Below are 7,816 nucleotides of genomic sequence, written 5' to 3' on the forward strand. Positions count from 1 at the left end.
TTCTTACTCAAGCTGTCAGCATTTTGATGTTTATCTCGTGTTCTGTGCTCAATTATCATGTTGTATCCATCCAAGCGAACTATCCACCTCCCAATATAGCTCTGGTCCATTGAGTACGTTTTCAGCCAGCTTAGTGCTCGGTTGTCGACTCGCAGCTTGAAGGGCCCACTGCCTAAGTATGCTCTGTATTTTTCGACAAAGGTGACCACCGCGAACATCTCTGCTTTTGGTGCTCCGTACTTCATTTCTGTGTCACTTAGGACCTTGCTCCCGTATGCTATTGGTCTCAAGACTGTCTTCCCATTCCATTCTTGTTCTTGATGGAGAATCCCAGAAATAGCGACTACTGACGCATCCGTGTCTAGCACGTACATCCCCTTCTCAGTCGGCATACCCAGTACTGGTGCCTCACACAGCTCTTTCTTTATTCTCTGGAATGACTCTTCTGCCGCGTTGTTCCACGTGAACTTCTTGCCCTTATGTCTCATTAATTGTTGCATCGGGTATACCTTGTCCGCATAGCCCTTGATGAATTCTCTATAATAGTTGGCGAAACCCAGGAAGCTCATCAGCTGGTGCTCCGTCTTCGGTGATTTCCAGGTTAGGACTGCTTCCACGGCGTCTGGATCAGGTCTGATACCGTGTTTATCTACCATCCTGCCCAAGTATTTAATCGAGTCCTTGAGTATCTCGCACTTTGATGGTTTACACTTCAGCCCCGATCTTTTCATGCACGCGAACACCTCGTCAAGCCTCTCGATGTGGTCTTCTAGTGTTGGCGTTGCTATTACCACGTCGTCCACGTAGCACATTACCAGGTTGCCGTACTTCTTCGTCACGCCTATTAGCGCGTGTGCCATCAACCGCTGAAACGTGGCTGTGGCATTGCAAAGTCCAAACGGCATCCGTTTCCATTGAAACAGACCCAACTCGCAGGCAAACCCTGTCTTGTCCCTGTCCTGCTTCCTTAGTGGTACTTGCCAAAAGGCTGAGCCTAAATCAAGAGTCGTAAAAAATTTTGCATCACCTAACTTCGAGAGGCTCTCATCAATCCTAGGTATGGGATAGGCATCCTTCACCGTGACGGAGTTCAGGTATCGAAAGTCACAACAAAACCTCAACTGGTCGCCTTTCTTTTTGGCCATCACTACTCCACACGCCCACGGTGACTTGGATGGCTCTATCATGTCATACTCTAGTAACGTCTCGATCTCTTTTCTACACGCGTCCAATTTGTGTGGGGTCATGCGCCTCGCCCCCTCCCTGTGTGGTACCGCGTTTTCCTCAAGTTCTATTTCATGCTCAACGAAATTGCAACACCCGATATCCGCCTTATGCCTCGAAAAAACATCCTCGTTCCGCTCTAGTACGTCCTTGATGGCTTCGAGCTGTTCATCTTTCAGTTTGCCCCTCAAATGTTCAATCTCCGGCAGAACCGGTTTTTCATTTTGCGTTTCATCTAGTATGGGTCGCTCTGGAAAGTTCGAACAGCTCGAAAGACCATCATCCGTTTCTGACTTAAGTGATTTAATAAGACCTGATGAATCTTTTATTTTCTGCAATCGTCTCAAGATACAAATTTTGTCCCTGTGATTGGGACAATCAAAAACTTCATTTTGTTTTGAGTTTTCAATTGTTTCATATCGAGTTTTAACCGGTAAAGCATATCCCAGTTTCCTCCCTCTCTGTATCGTGATCGGTATATCAAGGGTATTCAACAAGACACTGACGCAGAGGCCGCTCTTCGTTATCGAAAATGATCTTCCTAAAACAGCAGCGCTTTGACTATTAGGATTTGGAACTATACACACTTGCTTGTTGTCACTTAGTTCATTATAATTTTTCATCCTCAAGCTTACGATTGCCGCTTCATTAGCTTTTAACCTCACTCTCCTACTCAAGAATACCGGTGCTTTGTTCTCATTTGCCATTATTAAATTTACCGGTTTAATTGCGTACCTCCTATCCGGGTTCCGTATCCTGAACATCGCATTATTTAGATCTATCGTTACGTCGAAATTCCTGATGAAGTCTCTGCCCAAAATGAATTGGTCAGATTCATCTAGGTTTTCTACCACGACGAAGCTCATCCACAGGTTACGTTCCCCCAAATTGAGGGCTATTATCGGCGTCCTGCCCAGCACCCGTAGGGCCCCTTTGTTTGCAGCTGACAGCCGTATTCTCGAGTCTATCAAGTCACCTTTGTCAAAGCCCATCTTTTCCCATGTTTCGATTGGTATGACGCTCAAGACTGCTCCCGTGTCAAGTAATCCACGCAACTGAGTCTTTTTGCCATTTATGTCTAGCACGTGCCCTGTCACGTCTGCTTCCGTCCCGATGTGCATTGCATCTTCTTCAAGCATGGCACAGTGTCCGATCGATCTTACTTTCAACTCTTCTTTCCCTACATAGATTTGTCCAATTAGGTCTTCGTCGCATGTTATCATCGTCTTGGTATAGATGTTGATTCCATCTATATTTAGCATCACCTCGTGTGGACCATAAGCTTCAGTGTACCTATTATCAACACGTACCGACTTACTGCCCCCTCTCGTGAGTAGTGCTCTGAGCGCTCTAGAAGTCGTTTGTGGACTTATTCCACTCAAGTAGTCTGCATACACGTCAATGTGCATTATCGTCTGGTCGCTTGGCTCGCTCAAGTTTCTGGTTACTTCGTGGCCGCCCACTGTGATTATCGACATTATTCTTGCTCCGATTTTCGATATTCCAAAAGGTTTACCTGTCACCATTTTCACGGTGTTACAATTCCCGTTCTTTGTTGAGCCCGTTCTAGCCTCTGGTACTGAGTTCGATCCGGTTAATGCTTCGTTAAAATTCTGTCTTTCGATCTCCAACTTTAGTCGTTGCTCTATTTCTTTCGCAGCCAGATCTTGTTTCACTTTGGCAATTGCTTCCGTCGCCGCTTTCTCATAATTTATCTCTAGAGAGCTCCCGGCCGCGGACTCTAATGCACCGCTAACATGTGTTACAGCTTTCACTGTCTTCGTCGGCAATTCGGTGTTTGGTGCTCCTAAGTTTCTAGATTCAAACTCGTTTTGCCTGTTCCGTTGATTCTGCACCGCCGCTAATGCCAACTTATGTTTGGGGTGATTCTGGTCCTTGACCGCTTCCCAGAACAAGGGAAAATCCATTCTGAAGTGCCCCTCCTGGTTACAGAAGAAGCATCTGGCGCCTATCTTGATGATTAAGCCATTATAGTACTCGTGTTCCTCCATCTGGCTGATATCCTCTTCATCCGGTGCATAACCTAGGCTCTTCATGCCTTGTTTGTACGTTGTGCAGTCAGCCACATGATGATCCGCTGATCCGCAGTTCGCGCATGATCTGCGTTTGTCCATATCATCTCTAGGTTTGTACCATGATGACCTCTGGGGTTGGCCTCCCCCTTGCGTGTTCCTGTTTTCAGAATATGAGTACTTCTTAGGTTTCATCAGCATGTATTCTCTTGATTTCTGTCTCATTTCTTCTGGGGTGGGTGCGCTGTCCTTCGACAATGTGTAGTATGTTGCTAACATTGTCCTTAAGTCATCACTTTTCACCCCATCGATGAACTTCGAGGCAATGCTAAAGTTCCGTCTATTTGTCGACTCCTCTGGGTCACTCCTCCTTCTCAAGCTCTCGAGGTCATCTAGGAACCGATCTATTGACTCGTCGTCCCTCTGCCTTCTCTTTTCAAATCGCATCATCGCTTGGTGACCCTTCATGCCTGACCCGAATCGATTCAGCAATATCTCGAAGATCTTGTCCGCGGTGTCGCGTTCTTCCTCCTTCTTTGCGACCACGCATTTTAATGCCGTTCCTTCCAAGTTGCTCAGTATGGCTGTACATGCTTGTCTTTCGTCACTCAAGTTATCTTGCTCTAGATGTAATCTCATCACTTCCACCCAAGTGTCAATGCATCCATCGGAGTCGTCTTTGAATTCTTTTGGCTTCTTAAATGTCTTTCTTGATTTTCCCTCTCTCCTGTCGCTCGAGTCAGTGTTTCTCGTGGCGAAGGCCTCTAGAGTCCTGTTCATCATCTCCCAAGTGCTGGCCCATGTCATAGCATCCGATCCTGTGTTGCTGTTAGCTGTTGAATCTCCCGGACCAGTCGTTGTGTTCGACGTTCCATTCTTCATTATTGTTTTCGCAGCTGTTGGTGCTATGCTTATCGCATCCCTGGTTATGGGCAACGGTGTCGATTGCCGTTTGTTCCTTTGTGGTTCTACAAAGTCAACTCTGGTGCCTTGCGTACGATCCGATGCCGGTCTTTCTTGTGTAGTAGAACCTCTCAAGATTGCATCCAACTTCGCCTGTATTGCACACGAACTCTCGGCCTGACTCTTGCTCATTGTGTCCATTCTCCTTTCCAGGCTTCCTAATTGGCTGTTGACATCATCATATCGGTTCTTCAACTGTTGCATGTCTGTTTTGATGTTCTTTTCTCGTTCTTCATTGGTGGCTTCTACCTTATCTGACATTTCCTTGAGTCTCTCATCTGTTGCCTTAGCTAGGTTAAAATAACTGTCTAGATACTCGTGCTTGTTGTATCTTAACTCCTTTTTTATCACTTCTCTATCTTCTTCACTGTGCTTAAGTCTCTTGTCAATCTGATTTAATTTCGCCAACAAGTCACCCAGCTCAATGGTAGTCTCCTCATGGTCAGCCATTGGTCTCTCTTCGGCCGTAGCCTCTGCTTTAGCTTGTTCCTCTCTTGGATTGGCTTCTGAGGTCTTCGTGCTCACTGTCCCAAATGTTCGTGCTCTTTCTGCTTTTGGTTCTTCAGTCACGTTTTCTTTCGTTTTTATTCCGAACATTATTCCCAGTTTTTCCGTAAAAGATGTCCTCTTTACTTGAGAGTCTTCTTTCACCGTTTCTTCGGTGTTGCCTATTGCATCTTCCGCGTCATCTATCGGTGAGAACTCTATGGGTTTCTGGTTCGGTTCCTCTGCATTGGGCATTGGAGTTGACTCTGTCGCCATCTTCCTTGTTTCATCCACACTTTGATCGGGTGTCTCTAGATCAATCTCGATGGTGGGTTCTACTCGCTCCCCTTCCGTGCCCTCTTTCGCCCTGTTCTCCGCTGTACTCCTTGTGCTGACCATGTTAACTGAAAAGTTCTTCTTTGTTATCTTTGGGCCCGTTGATGTTGTTCCGCGCAGCGATGAATTATATTTCGTGTTTGATCCACTTGACCTTTTTTCGAGCACCGGTACCCTACTCCGCCTCATTATTTCTATTTACAACTGCTTTTATTTACAATTTTATTATATACACGATTCTATTCTAAGAGTAAAAAATAATAAATAAAAAAAAATTTTTTGTGGTAACAAATTTTGTACAACGTGTTAAAAACCTTGTTCCAGTTCTCTTTCTAAAACCTTCGAAAAATTTCCCTTAATGTGGTCTTAACCGTACCTATTTCGATTGTCTTATTCTGTCTTAAAACACACTTGTTGTAATTTTACTTCAATTTTTATACCGTCCCAAGACTATTCGTCACTATCCCAGTACTCTCCGCTAGTGTCCTAAGACCCTTGTACCAAGGCCACTGTTCCAAGACTACTGTCCCAAGACTAGTGTCCCAAGGCTACTGTCCCAAGACTAGTGTCCCAAGGCTAGTGTCCCAAGACTACTGTCCCAAGACTAGTGTCCCAAGGGTAGTGTCCCAAGACCAGTGTCCCAAGGCTAGTGTCCCAAGACTACTGTCCCAAGACTAGTGTCCCAAGGCTAGTGTCCCAAGACTACTGTCCCAAGACTAGTGTCCCAAGGGCAGTGTCCCAAGACCAGTGTCCCAAGGCTGGTGTCCCAAGACTACTGTCCCAAGACCAGTGTCCCAAGACCTCTGTCCCAAGACCCTGTCCCAAGACCCTGTCCCAAGACCGCTGTCCCAAGACCCTGTCCCAAGACCACTGTCCCAAGACCCCTGTCCCAAGACCCTGTCCCAAGACCCTGTCCCAAGACCACTGTCCCAAGACCCTGTCCCAAGACCCTGTCCCAAGACCCTTGTCCCAAGACCACTGTCCCAAGACCCCGTCCCAAGACCACTGTCCCAAGACCCTGTCCCAAGACCCTGTCCCAAGACTCTTGTCCCAAGACCCTTGTCCCAAGACCACCGTCCCAAGACCCTGTCCCAAGACCACTGTCCCAAGACCCTGTCCCAAGACCACTGTCCCAAGACCCCGTCCCAAGACTTCTTCGGTACTGTCCCAAGACTCGTCACGGAGTGTCTTCCTCGTTGTAGGGTCTTCGTGAATCACCCTACCTTGTACCACCACTCAAGCTCTAGTAAAATTTTCCCAAAAACCCTCTCTTAAAAACCAAATGCTGACCCCCCTCTTCTTTTTGGTTGTTTCTATTTCAATGTAGGTGCGCAGGTATCTTGTGATCACCTGTTCGTATAAAACCAAACACAAATCCTCACTAAAATGCAACAAAAATCTAAGTAAGAAAAATAATAAAAACTGAAAAATGAGCCCACCTGAAATTCAAAGGTGACCAATGTCTACCTTTCGTCTAAAAAAATTGTCTGGTGCCTAATTGCCACGCGTTTTCCTCCCCCCACTAGTGATCTTATGGGGTATCACAAAAGCTGTCTATATCCGGTCCCCCCTACCAAACCAACCAGCGTACCAGTCTTAACTCGAGTTGAATTTTGGATATTCACCTATTATCACCAACGCGTGTTGTGGCTAATGTAACTAAGTCGACGATGTCGATTAATTAGTTACTCTAGTTTCTCTCTTTTTACAATTTACAACCGCCAACCTCTAACTTAACCAGCCCCCTTTCTAACCTCCCCCCTTTTTAGCCCCCCTTCCTAAGCCTAAAATTACCTTAAGCGCCGGGTGCTAAACCTCTCAAGAGAAAACCGTAGACCTGTCTCCAGGCCTGCTCAAGTAAAAACGTTCCTCAAAACCGGGGGATGTCGCTTATCCTATTTTGCGCTTATCTCCTATAATGTAATGTGGATTTTAACGATACCCGTTCTGCCCAATTTGAGAACTCGAGAATTGCCAAATCCTTCTTGGCTGCTTTCCCACTCGACTGGTCACCTGTTCCAGTCCAGTCTCCTTTTGGTTCAGCTCAAGTGTCCCTGAACCACTTTCCCACTCGGCTGGTCACCTCTTCCAGTCAAGTCTCCTATTGGTTCAGCTCAAGTGTCCCTGAACCACTTTCCCACTCAGCTGGTCACCTCTTCCAGTGAAGTCTCCTATTGGTCCAGCTAAGTTCCAAACTACCTGAAAACCCTTGACAACGCCCCACACTCGGGCACTTTACTACGGTTACTGGGTTAAATTGCTAGGTTGATCAAAACGATCGAACTTATAAAACAGTATGGGTATACTATTTAATTAATATAAAGGTTTGATCCAACTGGTCTGGTGTCAAAGTCACTGTCTTTTTTCGTTTTATGGTTTTTGTTTTGCTTTTTGTCTTTTTGCTCGTGTTTTTGTCCCCCTAGTTGCCCCCCTTTACTCGGTTAGTTAAGCCTCGTTCGGAGAGCGTACCAGGAAGTTTTCTTGAGTTTTCTTAAAAAGCTATCACGGTACAACCGGAAGGTTTGCACGTTCCTGTCGAACCGTACCGCCGGTACTCTAGAATGGGCATTCAGCCCGAAGCTGTCTCAAGTGGGTTTGACTCCGTAGTCTTGATGTCGTAAACACCCAGGAGCGCCATAAAAACACTATGTAACATTCGTCTACTGCAGTCACACATGAGGCTTAAGAAAAATAGGCCCTATAACCACTGGCTCAAGGGTCAGGGACACCATCTCTTGTGTTTTTCTACCTCAAGAACGGTCGGAGCCAGTTCA

The sequence above is a fragment of the Symsagittifera roscoffensis genome, chromosome 10, assembly GCF_963678635.1.
Source record: "Symsagittifera roscoffensis chromosome 10, txSymRosc1.1, whole genome shotgun sequence".
In the NCBI taxonomy this organism is placed as follows: domain Eukaryota; kingdom Metazoa; phylum Xenacoelomorpha; order Acoela; family Convolutidae; genus Symsagittifera; species Symsagittifera roscoffensis.